Source organism: Lissotriton vulgaris, unplaced genomic scaffold (genome assembly GCF_964263255.1).
Source record: "Lissotriton vulgaris unplaced genomic scaffold, aLisVul1.2 SCAFFOLD_595, whole genome shotgun sequence".
Classification (NCBI taxonomy): Eukaryota; Metazoa; Chordata; class Amphibia; order Caudata; family Salamandridae; genus Lissotriton; species Lissotriton vulgaris.
In genome coordinates, this window is record NW_028241900.1 from 855,343 (window position 1) to 870,758 (window position 15,416).

The 15,416-nt window shown below is 39.7% G+C and overlaps 10 non-coding genes across 10 annotated transcripts; all 10 read left to right on the forward strand.

The window, feature by feature from the left end:
• The first annotated feature begins 1,004 nt into the window (after positions 1–1,004).
• On the forward strand, positions 1,005–1,076 carry TRNAP-UGG (transfer RNA proline (anticodon UGG)). Its single transcript has one exon. It is a non-coding gene; the product is annotated as a tRNA-Pro (tRNA).
• A 300-nt stretch (positions 1,077–1,376) lies between these two features.
• On the forward strand, positions 1,377–1,449 carry TRNAV-CAC (transfer RNA valine (anticodon CAC)). The gene has a single exon. It is a non-coding gene; the product is annotated as a tRNA-Val (tRNA).
• A 2,583-nt stretch (positions 1,450–4,032) lies between these two features.
• TRNAV-CAC (transfer RNA valine (anticodon CAC)) lies at positions 4,033–4,105 on the forward strand. The gene has a single exon. It is a non-coding gene; the product is annotated as a tRNA-Val (tRNA).
• Positions 4,106–6,343: 2,238 nt separating this feature from the next.
• TRNAP-UGG (transfer RNA proline (anticodon UGG)) lies at positions 6,344–6,415 on the forward strand. Its single transcript has one exon. It is a non-coding gene; the product is annotated as a tRNA-Pro (tRNA).
• A 300-nt stretch (positions 6,416–6,715) lies between these two features.
• On the forward strand, positions 6,716–6,788 carry TRNAV-CAC (transfer RNA valine (anticodon CAC)). Its single transcript has one exon. It is a non-coding gene; the product is annotated as a tRNA-Val (tRNA).
• A 2,170-nt stretch (positions 6,789–8,958) lies between these two features.
• On the forward strand, positions 8,959–9,030 carry TRNAP-UGG (transfer RNA proline (anticodon UGG)). Its single transcript has one exon. It is a non-coding gene; the product is annotated as a tRNA-Pro (tRNA).
• A 300-nt stretch (positions 9,031–9,330) lies between these two features.
• Positions 9,331–9,403, forward strand: TRNAV-CAC (transfer RNA valine (anticodon CAC)). Its single transcript has one exon. It is a non-coding gene; the product is annotated as a tRNA-Val (tRNA).
• Positions 9,404–11,570: 2,167 nt separating this feature from the next.
• On the forward strand, positions 11,571–11,642 carry TRNAP-UGG (transfer RNA proline (anticodon UGG)). Its single transcript has one exon. It is a non-coding gene; the product is annotated as a tRNA-Pro (tRNA).
• Positions 11,643–11,942: 300 nt separating this feature from the next.
• Positions 11,943–12,015, forward strand: TRNAV-CAC (transfer RNA valine (anticodon CAC)). The gene has a single exon. It is a non-coding gene; the product is annotated as a tRNA-Val (tRNA).
• A 2,627-nt stretch (positions 12,016–14,642) lies between these two features.
• Positions 14,643–14,715, forward strand: TRNAV-CAC (transfer RNA valine (anticodon CAC)). Its single transcript has one exon. It is a non-coding gene; the product is annotated as a tRNA-Val (tRNA).
• The last annotated feature ends 701 nt before the right edge of the window (positions 14,716–15,416 follow it).

Below are 15,416 nucleotides of genomic sequence, written 5' to 3' on the forward strand. Positions count from 1 at the left end.
TTGGTTGGCAAGCATCACACATTGTGATGTGTTAGCTAAGAGTTCCATGTCGTTCAGACTCATATATTCCTCTGTAGTTGTACCTTGGTGATTCAACAAAATGTGGCATCATAAGCAGCATTCTACTGCCATAGACTGGGCAGAAAAAACATTTAGAATTTCACTGAAAAAGAAAAAAAGCATACTTAGGCAGAGCTTTCTGGACAGTAAGGACATTAGAGTAAGTGATGAATAAGCACTGCTTTTGTTAATTTACATAGGCAGAACAGAGACTGCTGGGAAAAGCCTGAAATTAAAGGCCCAGAAAATGCCTGCTTCTGGATAGAACACTAAGAAGGGTTGAAAGTTTTTTCTCTGACCCTGGCCACTCTTACAAGCAATCCTATGATAGTCAGAAGGACCCACCCTAAAAAGGAAGGGACAGCCATTTGGACCCTTTCCACCTTTTCTATATCTCGCCTGATCGAGCCTGATCGAGCGCTGATTGAGCGGATTAGCACATGTACTTCTCATTTTGGGAAGGTATTGCTTAGCTTGCTACCAGCAGCTCAGTTATGTTATGATGTTAGAGGCTTGCATGGAATGCTTTAGTCCTGCATTAGGCCGTTTTTATTGCTACTTGCATTCAAGGGAAAGATAATTAGCCAGAATCTGTGGCCCAGTTATTCACCTTGGCATTCCGATTTGCACAAAGGGAATAAGCATTTGAGAGAAAATGCAACATGTGTTTCTTATGTTGCTATGAACAGCTTTTTATTCTTTCTCTTTAGGGTCTAGCCAATGCAGAAATAGATAAATAAGTGCTGACTTTCTGTAAGACGTGTCCAATGCTGGGACAAAATAAAAGGGGACACTTATAAATGATAGTGATATCATTTGAGAAAGGGTAAGTTGACACTGAATTTCATGTATATTCACAGACCAAGCATGAAAAAGTCCCCAGCATGATCTTCATTGCGTGCTTAGAGCTGGTATTAGCTTTTCAGAGGTGCGGGCCTTTCGAAGGCTCGTTGGTCTAGGGGTATGATTCTCGCTTTGGGTGCGAGAGGTCCCGGGTTCAAATCCCGGACGAGCCCTTTCATTGGTGCTTTTTTAAAGTAGTATTGCAGTATGCATTTCAAAGCCAATATCAATTTTCTCTTTGCAGTAGTGGATGAATATTTGCTAGAGTCTCATGCTTTTAACCTTGCCCTGCCTGAGCAACTAGGAAACATTTCTCTTTAAGCATTTTGCAAAAATGCTGAACTTGCATGGCATATACAAGCGTTCAGCTAGGGCTGTCTGGGAAGGTTGCATGAAAGAAATCTAAAACCAGAGGCCCTTGGAATAGCCTGTTTTGAGAAATTTCATCACAGAAGAATCAACTGTAGACATCTGTTTCTGTAGTGTAGTGGTTATCACGTTCGCCTCACACGCGAAAGGTCCCCGGTTCGAAACCGGGCAGAAAAAGTTGTTATATTGTCTTGGCTGCAATGTTGAGAGGTGCCGTTTTGCCATGAAATTGTCCAGGCCCTGAAGATGGTTTCATGCAGACTCGTTCCAAGAAAGTGAATTCTCCTAAAAACACTAAAGTAATTGGCATGTGGATGTATCTGTTGATTCACAGACCTCGCTTTGAAAAGAGCCCTGCATTCTGTTCATTGCTCACCTAGAACACGCATTAACTTTGGGAATTGTTGGCACCAACAGGCATCTTAGTTTAGTGGAGTGTTTCTGGTGTTTAAGTGCAGAAGCCCTGGGCTCAATTCCTCGGTGACCCTTCTCAAGGTGATGATACAAATGCATCGTCACCTTTACGTTTAATGTCAGAATTGTTTATTTCTATTTGGTGGTGTATGAATGCTTGCAATAGTATGTTGATTTTTTCTAGCCTTGAATGAATAAAAGCAAATCACTCCTCTTTATGTATTTTTCTAATACATTGATATTTGCATCTCCTTTCCTAGCCTGCATTTTTCATTATCTTACAGGCTGTATATAATAAGTATCAATTCAGGGGCCCTTCTTCTACTCAATTCACAACTGTTCTATCCCGGCATTGATAAGCAATCTACATCTGCTTCTGTTGTGTATTGGTTATCATGTTTACCTGACGTGTGAAAGCCCCATGTTTGACAGTGCGCGTTAACAAAGAGACCAATGACTTTTATTAAAAGTTGTCATGTGTTTTTGTTACCTTGCACCGGCCAAAAAGTGCCGGAAATGACTTCATTTGCAGTCACTTGAAAAGTAGGGATTCTCAAATAAATGGTAAGAGGTTGGAACAAATCTAAAGGAATGCATGGCATATCTATATGTATGTGTACGCAGGTATCCATATATAAAGATAGATAGATAGATAGATAGATAGATAGATAGATAGATACATAGATAGATAGATAGATAGATAGATAGATAGATAGATAGATAGATAGATAGATAGATAGATAGATAGATAGATAGATAGATAGATAGATAGATAGATAGATAGATAGATAGATAGATAGATAGATAGATAGATAGATAGATAGATAGATAGATAGATAGATAGATAGATAGATAGATATTGGGAGAGAGAGAGCGTTACTATAAACTGAGACTTTATTTTCCATCAAGCTGTCTTTCCTTTCCTTCAGGAGCAGAATGTTCTGATCATCAGCGCTCCAGAATCTAGTGCTTGGTTGGCAAGCATCACACATTGTGATGTGTTAGCTAAGAGTTCCATGTCGTTCAGACTCATATATTCCTCTGTAGTTGTACCTTGGTGATTCAACAAAATGTGGCATCATAAGCAGCATTCTACTGCCATAGACTGGGCGGAAAAAACATTTAGAATTTCACTGAAAAAGAAAAAAAGCATACTTAGGCAGAGCTTTCTGGACAGTAAGGACATTAGAGTAAGTGATGAATAAGCACTGCTTTTGTTAATTTACATAGGCAGAACAGAGACTGCTGGGAAAAGCCTGAAATTAAAGGCCCAGAAAATGCCTGCTTCTGGATAGAACACTAAGAAGGGTTGAAAGTTTTTTCTCTGACCCTGGCCACTCTTACAAGCAATCCTATGATAGTCAGAAGGACCCACACTAAAAAGGAAGGGACAGCCATTTGGACCCTTTCCACCTTTTCTATATCTCGCCTGATCGAGCCTGATCGAGCGCTGATTGAGCGGATTAGCACATGTACTTCTCATTTTGGGAAGGTATTGCTTAGCTTGCTACCAGCAGCTCAGTTATGTTATGATGTTAGAGGCTTGCAAGGAATGCTTTAGTCCTGCATTAGGCCGTTTTTATTGCTACTTGCATTCAAGGGAAAGATAATTAGCCAGAATCTGTGGCCCAGTTATTCATCTTGGCATTCCGATTTGCACAAAGGGAATAAGCATTTGAGAGAAAATGCAACATGTGTTTCTTATGTTGCTATGAACAGCTTTTTATCCTTTCTCTTTAGGGTCTAGCCAATGCAGAAATAGATAAATAAGTGCTGACTTTCTGTAAGACGTGTCCAATGCTGGGACAAAATAAAAGGGGACACTTATAAATGATAGTGATATCATTTGAGAAAGGGTAAGTTGACACTGAATTTCATGTATATTCACAGACCAAGCATGAAAAAGTCCCCAGCATGATCTTCATTGCGTGCTTAGAGCTGGTATTAGCTTTTCAGAGGTGCGGGCCTTTCGAAGGCTCGTTGGTCTAGGGGTATGATTCTCGCTTTGGGTGCGAGAGGTCCCGGGTACAAATCCCGGACGAGCCCTTTCATTGGTGCTTTTTTAAAGTAGTATTGCAGTATGCATTTCAAAGCCAATATCAATTTTCTCTTTGCAGTAGTGGATGAATATTTGCTAGAGTCTCATGCTTTTAACCTTGCCCTGCCTGAGCAAATAGGAAACATTTCTCTTTAAGCATTTTGCAAAAATGCTGAACTTGCATGGCATATACAAGCGTTCAGCTAGGGCTGTCTGGGAAGGTTGCATGAAAGAAATCTAAAACCAGAGGCCCTTGGAATAGCCTGTTTTGAGAAGTTTCATCACAGAAGAATCAACTGTAGACATCTGTTTCTGTAGTGTAGTGGTTATCACGTTCGCCTCACACGCGAAAGGTCCCCGGTTCGAAACCGGGCAGAAACAGTAGTTATATTGTCTTGGCTGCAATGTTGAGAGTTGCCGTTTTGCCATGAAATTGTCCAGGCCCTGAAGATGGTTTCATGCAGACTCGTTCCAAGAAAGTGAATTCTCTTAAAAACACTAAAGTAATTGGCATGTGGATGTATCTGTTGATTCACAGACCTCGCTTTGAAAAGAGCCCTGCATTCTGTTCATTGCTCACCTAGAACACGCATTAACTTTGGGAATTGTTGGCACCAACAGGCATCTTAGTTTAGTGGAGTGTTTCTGGTGTTTAAGTGCAGAAGCCCTGGGCTCAATTCCTCGGTGACCCTTCTCAAGGTGATGATACAAATGCATCGTCACCTTTACGTTTAATGTCAGAATTGTTTATTTCTATTTGGTGGTGTATGAATGCTTGCAATAGTATGTTGATTATTTCTAGCCTTGAATGAATAAAAGCAAATCACTCCTCTTTATGTATTTTTCTAATACATTGATATTTGCATCTCCTTTCCTAGCCTGCATTTTTCATTATCTTACAGGCTGTATATAATAAGTATCAATTCAGGGGCCCTTCTTCTACTCAATTCACAACTGTTCTATCCCGGCATTGATAAGCAATCTACATCTGCTTCTGTTGTGTATTGGTTATCATGTTTACCTGACGTGTGAAAGCCCCATGTTTGACAGTGCGCGTTAACAAAGAGACCAATGATTTTTATTAAAAGTTGTCATGTGTTTTTGTTACCTTGCACCGGCCAAAAAGTGCCGGAAATGACTTCATTTGCAGTCACTTGAAAAGTAGGGATTCTCAAATAAATGGTAAGAGGTTGGAACAAATCTAAAGGAATGCATGGCATATCTATATGTATGTGTACGCAGGTATCCATATATAAAGATAGATAGATAGATAGAAAGATAGATAGATAGATAGATAGATAGATAGATAGATAGATAGATAGATAGATAGATAGATAGATAGATAGATAGATAGATAGATAGATAGATAGATAGATAGATAGATAGATAGATAGATAGATAGATAGATAGATAGATAGATAGATAGATAGATAGATAGATAGATAGATAGATAGATAGATAGATAGATAGATAGATAGATAGATAGATAGATAGATAGATAGATAGATAGATATTGGGAGAGAGAGAGCGTTACTATAAACTGAGACTTTATTTTCCATCAAGCTGTCTTTCCTTTCCTTCAGGAGCAGAATGTTCTGATCATCAGCGCTCCAGAATCTAGTGCTTGGTTGGCAAGCATCACACATTGTGATGTGTTAGCTAAGAGTTCCATGTCGTTCAGACTCATATATTCCTCTGTAGTTGTACCTTGGTGATTCAACAAAATGTGGCATCATAAGCAGCATTCTACTGCCATAGACTGGGCAGAAAAAACATTTAGAATTTCACTGAAAAAGAAAAAAAGCATACTTAGGCAGAGCTTTCTGGACAGTAAGGACATTAGAGTAAGTGATGAATAAGCACTGCTTTTGTTAATTTACATAGGCAGAACAGAGACTGCTGGGAAAAGCCTGAAATTAAAGGCACAGAAAATGCCTGCTTCTGGATAGAACACTAAGAAGGGTTGAAAGTTTTTTCTCTGACCCTGGCCACTCTTACAAGCAATCCTATGATAGTCAGAAGGACCCACCCTAAAAAGGAAGGGACAGCCATTTGGACCCTTTCCACCTTTTCTATATCTTAGCCTGATCGAGCGCTGATTGAGCGGATTAGCACATGTACTTCTCATTTTGGGAAGGTATTGCTTAGCTTGCTACCAGCAGCTCAGTTATGTTATGATGTTAGAGGCTTGCATGGAATGCTTTAGTCCTGCATTAGGCCGTTTTTATTGCTACTTGCATTCAAGGGAAAGATAATTAGCCAGAATCTGTGGCCCAGTTATTCACCTTGGCATTCCGATTTGCATAAAGGGAATAAGCATTTGAGAGAAAATGCAACATGTGTTTCTTATGTTGCTATGAACAGCTTTTTATTCTTTCTCTTTAGGGTCTAGCCAATGCAGAAATAGATAAATAAGTGCTGACTTTCTGTAAGACGTGTCCAATGCTGGGACAAAATAAAAGGGGACACTTATAAATGATAGTGATATCATTTGAGAAAGGGTAAGTTGACACTGAATTTCATGTATATTCACAGACCAAGCATGAAAAAGTCCCCAGCATGATCTTCATTGCGTGCTTAGAGCTGGTATTAGCTTTTCAGAGGTGCGGGCCTTTCGAAGGCTCGTTGGTCTAGGGGTATGATTCTCGCTTTGGGTGCGAGAGGTCCCGGGTTCAAATCCCGGACGAGCCCTTTCATTGGTGCTTTTTTAAAGTAGTATTGCAGTATGCATTTCAAAGCCAATATCAATTTTCTCTTTGCAGTAGTGGATGAATATTTGCTAGAGTCTCATGCTTTTAACCTTGCCCTGCCTGAGCAAATAGGAAACATTTCTCTTTAAGCATTTTGCAAAAATGCTGAACTTGCATGGCATATACAAGCGTTCGGCTAGGGCTGTCTGGGAAGGTTGCATGAAAGAAATCTAAAACCAGAGGCCCTTGGAATAGCCTGTTTTGAGAAGTTTCATCACAGAAGAATCAACTGTAGACATCTGTTTCTGTAGTGTAGTGGTTATCACGTTCGCCTCACACGCGAAAGGTCCCCGGTTCGAAACCGGGCAGAAACAGTTGTTATATTGTCTTGGCTGCAATGTTGAGAGGTGCCGTTTTGCCATGAAATTGTCCAGGCCCTGAAGATGGTTTCATGCAGACTCGTTCCAAGAAAGTGAATTCTCTTAAAAACACTAAAGTAATTGGCATGTGGATGTATCTGTTGATTCACAGACCTCGCTTTGAAAAGAGCCCTGCATTCTGTTCATTGCTCACCTAGAACACGCATTAACTTTGGGAATTGTTGGCACCAACAGGCATCTTAGTTTAGTGGAGTGTTTCTGGTGTTTAAGTGCAGAAGCCCTGGGCTCAATTCCTCGGTGACCCTTCTCAAGGTGATGATACAAATGCATCGTCACCTTTAAGTTTAATGTCAGAATTGTTTATTTCTATTTGGTGGTGTATGAATGCTTGCAATAGTATGTTGATTTTTTCTAGCCTTGAATGAATAAAAGCAAATCACTCCTCTTTATGTATTTTTCTAATACATTGATATTTGCATCTCCTTTCCTAGCCTGCATTTTTCATTATCCTACAGGCTGTATATAATAAGTATCAATTCAGGGGCCCTTCTTCTACTCAATTCACAACTGTTCTATCCCGGCATTGATAAGCAATCTACATCTGCTTCTGTTGTGTATTGGTTATCATGTTTACCTGACGTGTGAAAGCCCCATGTTTGACAGTGCGCGTTAACAAAGAGACCAATGATTTTTATTAAAAGTTGTCATGTGTTTTTGTTACCTTGCACCGGCCAAAAAGTGCCGGAAATGACTTCATTTGCAGTCACTTGAAAAGTAGGGATTCTCAAATAAATGGTAAGAGGTTGGAACAAATCTAAAGGAATGCATGGCATATCTATATGTATGTGTACGCAGGTATCCATATATAAAGATAGATAGATAGATAGATAGATAGATAGATAGATAGATAGATAGATAGATAGATAGATAGATAGATAGATAGATAGATAGATAGATAGATAGATAGATAGATAGATAGATAGATAGATAGATAGATAGATAGATAGATAGATAGATAGATAGATAGATAGATAGATAGATAGATAGATAGATAGATATTGGGAGAGAGAGAGCGTTACTATAAACTGAGACTTTATTTTCCATCAAGCTGTCTTTCCTTTCCTTCAGGAACAGAATGTTCTGATCATCAGCGCTCCAGAATCTAGTGCTTGGTTGGCAAGCATCACACATTGTGATGTGTTAGCTAAGAGTTCCATGTCGTTCAGACTCATATATTCCTCTGTAGTTGTACCTTGGTGATTCAACAAAATGTGGCATCATAAGCAGCATTCTACTGCCATAGACTGGGCGGAAAAAACATTTAGAATTTCACTGAAAAAGAAAAAAAGCATACTTAGGCAGAGCTTTCTGGACAGTAAGGACATTAGAGTAAGTGATGAATAAGCACTGCTTTTGTTAATTTACATAGGCAGAACAGAGACTGCTGGGAAAAGCCTGAAATTAAAGGCCCAGAAAATGCCTGCTTCTGGATAGAACACTAAGAAGGGTTGAAAGTTTTTTCTCTGACCCTGGCCACTCTTACAAGCAATCCTATGATAGTCAGAAGGACCCACACTAAAAAGGAAGGGACAGCCATTTGGACCCTTTCCACCTTTTCTATATCTTAGCCTGATCGAGCGCTGATTGAGCGGATTAGCACATGTACTTCTCATTTTGGGAAGGTATTGCTTAGCTTGCTACCAGCAGCTCAGTTATGTTATGATGTTAGAGGCTTGCAAGGAATGCTTTAGTCCTGCATTAGGCCGTTTTTATTGCTACTTGCATTCAAGGGAAAGATAATTAGCCAGAATCTGTGGCCCAGTTATTCATCTTGGCATTCCGATTTGCACAAAGGGAATAAGCATTTGAGAGAAAATGCAACATGTGTTTCTTATGTTGCTATGAACAGCTTTTTATCCTTTCTCTTTAGGGTCTAGCCAATGCAGAAATAGATAAATAAGTGCTGACTTTCTGTAAGACGTGTCCAATGCTGGGACAAAATAAAAGGGGACACTTATAAATGATAGTGATATCATTTGAGAAAGGGTAAGTTGACACTGAATTTCATGTATATTCACAGACCAAGCATGAAAAAGTCCCCAGCATGATCTTCATTGCGTGCTTAGAGCTGGTATTAGCTTTTCAGAGGTGCGGGCCTTTCGAAGGCTCGTTGGTCTAGGGGTATGATTCTCGCTTTGGGTGCGAGAGGTCCCGGGTTCAAATCCCGGACGAGCCCTTTTATTGGTGCTTTTTTAAAGTAGTATTGCAGTATGCATTTCAAAGCCAATATCAATTTTCTCTTTGCAGTAGTGGATGAATATTTGCTAGAGTCTCATGCTTTTAACCTTGCCCTGCCTGAGCAAATAGGAAACATTTCTCTTTAAGCATTTTGCAAAAATGCTGAACTTGCATGGCATATACAAGCGTTCAGCTAGGGCTGTCTGGGAAGGTTTCATGAAAGAAATCTAAAACCAGAGGCCCTTGGAATAGCCTGTTTTGAGAAGTTTCATCACAGAAGAATCAACTGTAGACATCTGTTTCTGTAGTGTAGTGGTTATCACGTTCGCCTCACACGCGAAAGGTCCCCGGTTCGAAACCGGGCAGAAACAGTTGTTATATTGTCTTGGCTGCAATGTTGAGAGGTGCCGTTTTGCCATGAAATTGTCCAGGCCCTGAAGATGGTTTCATGCAGACTCGTTCCAAGAAAGTGAATTCTCTTAAAAACACTAAAGTAATTGGCATGTGGATGTATCTGTTGATTCACAGACCTCGCTTTGAAAAGAGCCCTGCATTCTGTTCATTGCTCACCTAGAACACGCATTAACTTTGGGAATTGTTGGCACCAACAGGCATCTTAGTTTAGTGGAGTGTTTCTGGTGTTTAAGTGCAGAAGCCCTGGGCTCAATTCCTCGGTGACCCTTCTCAAGGTGATGATACAAATGCATCGTCACCTTTACGTTTAATGTCAGAATTGTTTATTTCTATTTGGTGGTGTATGAATGCTTGCAATAGTATGTTGATTTTTTCTAGCCTTGAATGAATAAAAGCAAATCACTCCTCTTTATGTATTTTTCTAATACATTGATATTTGCATCTCCTTTCCTAGCCTGCATTTTTCATTATCTTACAGGCTGTATATAATAAGTATCAATTCAGGGGCCCTTCTTCTACTCAATTCACAACTGTTCTATCCCGGCATTGATAAGCAATCTACATCTGCTTCTGTTGTGTATTGGTTATCATGTTTACCTGACGTGTGAAAGCCCCATGTTTGACAGTGCGCGTTAACAAAGAGACCAATGATTTTTATTAAAAGTTGTCATGTGTTTTTGTTACCTTGCACCGGCCAAAAAGTGCCGGAAATGACTTCATTTGCAGTCACTTGAAAAGTAGGGATTCTCAAATAAATGGTAAGAGGTTGGAACAAATCTAAAGGAATGCATGGCATATCTATATGTATGTGTACGCAGGTATCCATATATAAAGATAGATAGATAGATAGATAGATAGATAGATAGATAGATAGATAGATAGATAGATAGATAGATAGATAGATAGATAGATAGATAGATAGATAGATAGATAGATAGATAGATAGATAGATAGATAGATAGATAGATAGATAGATAGATAGATAGATAGATAGATAGATAGATAGATATTGGGAGAGAGAGAGCGTTACTATAAACTGAGACTTTATTTTCCATCAAGCTGTCTTTCCTTTCCTTCAGGAGCAGAATGTTCTGATCATCAGCGCTCCAGAATCTAGTGCTTGGTTGGCAAGCATCACACATTGTGATGTGTTAGCTAAGAGTTCCATGTCGTTCAGACTCATATATTCCTCTGTAGTTGTACCTTGGTGATTCAACAAAATGTGGCATCATAAGCAGCATTCTACTGCCATAGACTGGGCAGAAAAAACATTTAGAATTTCACTGAAAAAGAAAAAAAGCATACTTAGGCAGAGCTTTCTGGACAGTAAGGACATTAGAGTAAGTGATGAATAAGCACTGCTTTTGTTAATTTACATAGGCAGAACAGAGACTGCTGGGAAAAGCCTGAAATTAAAGGCCCAGAAAATGCCTGCTTCTGGATAGAACACTAAGAAGGGTTGAAAGTTTTTTCTCTGACCCTGGCCACTCTTACAAGCAATCCTATGATAGTCAGAAGGACCCACCCTAAAAAGGAAGGGACAGCCATTTGGACCCTTTCCACCTTTTCTATATCTCGCCTGATCGAGCCTGATCGAGCGCTGATTGAGCGGATTAGCACATGTACTTCTCATTTTGGGAAGGTATTGCTTAGCTTGCTACCAGCAGCTCAGTTATGTTATGATGTTAGAGGCTTGCATGGAATGCTTTAGTCCTGCATTAGGCCGTTTTTATTGCTACTTGCATTCAAGGGAAAGATAATTAGCCAGAATCTGTGGCCCAGTTATTCACCTTGGCATTCCGATTTGCACAAAGGGAATAAGCATTTGAGAGAAAATGCAACATGTGTTTCTTATGTTGCTATGAACAGCTTTTTATTCTTTCTCTTTAGGGTCTAGCCAATGCAGAAATAGATAAATAAGTGCTGACTTTCTGTAAGACGTGTCCAATGCTGGGACAAAATAAAAGGGGACACTTATAAATGATAGTGATATCATTTGAGAAAGGGTAAGTTGACACTGAATTTCATGTATATTCACAGACCAAGCATGAAAAAGTCCCCAGCATGATCTTCATTGCGTGCTTAGAGCTGGTATTAGCTTTTCAGAGGTGCGGGCCTTTCGAAGGCTCGTTGGTCTAGGGGTATGATTCTCGCTTTGGGTGCGAGAGGTCCCGGGTTCAAATCCCGGACGAGCCCTTTCATTGGTGCTTTTTTAAAGTAGTATTGCAGTATGCATTTCAAAGCCAATATCAATTTTCTCTTTGCAGTAGTGGATGAATATTTGCTAGAGTCTCATGCTTTTAACCTTGCCCTGCCTGAGCAACTAGGAAACATTTCTCTTTAAGCATTTTGCAAAAATGCTGAACTTGCATGGCATATACAAGCGTTCAGCTAGGGCTGTCTGGGAAGGTTGCATGAAAGAAATCTAAAACCAGAGGCCCTTGGAATAGCCTGTTTTGAGAAATTTCATCACAGAAGAATCAACTGTAGACATCTGTTTCTGTAGTGTAGTGGTTATCACGTTCGCCTCACACGCGAAAGGTCCCCGGTTCGAAACCGGGCAGAAAAAGTTGTTATATTGTCTTGGCTGCAATGTTGAGAGGTGCCGTTTTGCCATGAAATTGTCCAGGCCCTGAAGATGGTTTCATGCAGACTCGTTCCAAGAAAGTGAATTCTCCTAAAAACACTAAAGTAATTGGCATGTGGATGTATCTGTTGATTCACAGACCTCGCTTTGAAAAGAGCCCTGCATTCTGTTCATTGCTCACCTAGAACACGCATTAACTTTGGGAATTGTTGGCACCAACAGGCATCTTAGTTTAGTGGAGTGTTTCTGGTGTTTAAGTGCAGAAGCCCTGGGCTCAATTCCTCGGTGACCCTTCTCAAGGTGATGATACAAATGCATCATCGTCACCTTTACGTTTAATGTCAGAATTGTTTATTTCTATTTGGTGGTGTATGAATGCTTGCAATAGTATGTTGATTTTTTCTAGCCTTGAATGAATAAAAGCAAATCACTCCTCTTTATGTATTTTTCTAATACATTGATATTTGCATCTCCTTTCCTAGCCTGCATTTTTCATTATCTTACAGGCTGTATATAATAAGTATCAATTCAGGGGCCCTTCTTCTACTCAATTCACAACTGTTCTATCCCGGCATTGATAAGCAATCTACATCTGCTTCTGTTGTGTATTGGTTATCATGTTTACCTGACGTGTGAAAGCCCCATGTTTGACAGTGCGCGTTAACAAAGAGACCAATGATTTTTATTAAAAGTTGTCATGTGTTTTTGTTACCTTGCACCGGCCAAAAAGTGCCGGAAATGACTTCATTTGCAGTCACTTGAAAAGTAGGGATTCTCAAATAAATGGTAAGAGGTTGGAACAAATCTAAAGGAATGCATGGCATATCTATATGTATGTGTACGCAGGTATCCATATATAATAGATAGATAGATAGATAGATAGATAGATAGATAGATAGATACATAGATAGATAGATAGATAGATAGATAGATAGATAGATAGATAGATAGATAGATAGATAGATAGATAGATAGATAGATAGATAGATAGATAGATAGATAGATAGATAGATAGATAGATAGATAGATAGATAGATAGATAGATAGATAGATAGATAGATAGATAGATAGATAGATAGATAGATAGATAGATAGATAGATAGATAGATAGATAGATAGATATTGGGAGAGAGAGAGCGTTACTATAAACTGGGACTTTATTTTCCATCAAGCTGTCTTTCCTTTCCTTCAGGAGCAGAATGTTCTGATCATCAGCGCTCCAGAATCTAGTGCTTGGTTGGCAAGCATCACACATTGTGATGTGTTAGCTAAGAGTTCCATGTCGTTCAGACTCATATATTCCTCTGTAGTTGTACCTTGGTGATTCAACAAAATGTGGCATCATAAGCAGCATTCTACTGCCATAGACTGGGCGGAAAAAACATTTAGAATTTCACTGAAAAAGAAAAAAAGCATACTTAGGCAGAGCTTTCTGGACAGTAAGGACATTAGAGTAAGTGATGAATAAGCACTGCTTTTGTTAATTTACATAGGCAGAACAGAGACTGCTGGGAAAAGCCTGAAATTAAAGGCCCAGAAAATGCCTGCTTCTGGATAGAACACTAAGAAGGGTTGAAAGTTTTTTCTCTGACCCTGGCCACTCTTACAAGCAATCCTATGATAGTCAGAAGGACCCACACTAAAAAGGAAGGGACAGCCATTTGGACCCTTTCCACCTTTTCTATATCTCGCCTGATCGAGCCTGATCGAGCGCTGATTGAGCGGATTAGCACATGTACTTCTCATTTTGGGAAGGTATTGCTTAGCTTGCTACCAGCAGCTCAGTTATGTTATGATGTTAGAGGCTTGCAAGGAATGCTTTAGTCCTGCATTAGGCCGTTTTTATTGCTACTTGCATTCAAGGGAAAGATAATTAGCCAGAATCTGTGGCCCAGTTATTCATCTTGGCATTCCGATTTGCACAAAGGGAATAAGCATTTGAGAGAAAATGCAACATGTGTTTCTTATGTTGCTATGAACAGCTTTTTATCCTTTCTCTTTAGGGTCTAGCCAATGCAGAAATAGATAAATAAGTGCTGACTTTCTGTAAGACGTGTCCAATGCTGGGACAAAATAAAAGGGGACACTTATAAATGATAGTGATATCATTTGAGAAAGGGTAAGTTGACACTGAATTTCATGTATATTCACAGACCAAGCATGAAAAAGTCCCCAGCATGATCTTCATTGCGTGCTTAGAGCTGGTATTAGCTTTTCAGAGGTGCGGGCCTTTCGAAGGCTCGTTGGTCTAGGGGTATGATTCTCGCTTTGGGTGCGAGAGGTCCCGGGTACAAATCCCGGACGAGCCCTTTCATTGGTGCTTTTTTAAAGTAGTATTGCAGTATGCATTTCAAAGCCAATATCAATTTTCTCTTTGCAGTAGTGGATGAATATTTGCTAGAGTCTCATGCTTTTAACCTTGCCCTGCCTGAGCAAATAGGAAACATTTCTCTTTAAGCATTTTGCAAAAATGCTGAACTTGCATGGCATATACAAGCGTTCAGCTAGGGCTGTCTGGGAAGGTTGCATGAAAGAAATCTAAAACCAGAGGCCCTTGGAATAGCCTGTTTTGAGAAGTTTCATCACAGAAGAATCAACTGTAGACATCTGTTTCTGTAGTGTAGTGGTTATCACGTTCGCCTCACACGCGAAAGGTCCCCGGTTCGAAACCGGGCAGAAACAGTAGTTATATTGTCTTGGCTGCAATGTTGAGAGTTGCCGTTTTGCCATGAAATTGTCCAGGCCCTGAAGATGGTTTCATGCAGACTCGTTCCAAGAAAGTGAATTCTCTTAAAAACACTAAAGTAATTGGCATGTGGATGTATCTGTTGATTCACAGACCTCGCTTTGAAAAGAGCCCTGCATTCTGTTCATTGCTCACCTAGAACACGCATTAACTTTGGGAATTGTTGGCACCAACAGGCATCTTAGTTTAGTGGAGTGTTTCTGGTGTTTAAGTGCAGAAGCCCTGGGCTCAATTCCTCGGTGACCCTTCTCAAGGTGATGATACAAATGCATCGTCACCTTTACGTTTAATGTCAGAATTGTTTATTTCTATTTGGTGGTGTATGAATGCTTGCAATAGTATGTTGATTATTTCTAGCCTTGAATGAATAAAAGCAAATCACTCCTCTTTATGTATTTTTCTAATACATTGATATTTGCATCTCCTTTCCTAGCCTGCATTTTTCATTATCTTACAGGCTGTATATAATAAGTATCAATTCAGGGGCCCTTCTTCTACTCAATTCACAACTGTTCTATCCCGGCATTGATAAGCAATCTACATCTGCTTCTGTTGTGTATTGGTTATCATGTTTACCTGACGTGTGAAAGCCCCATGTTTGACAGTGCGCGTTAACAAAGAGACCAATGATTTTTAT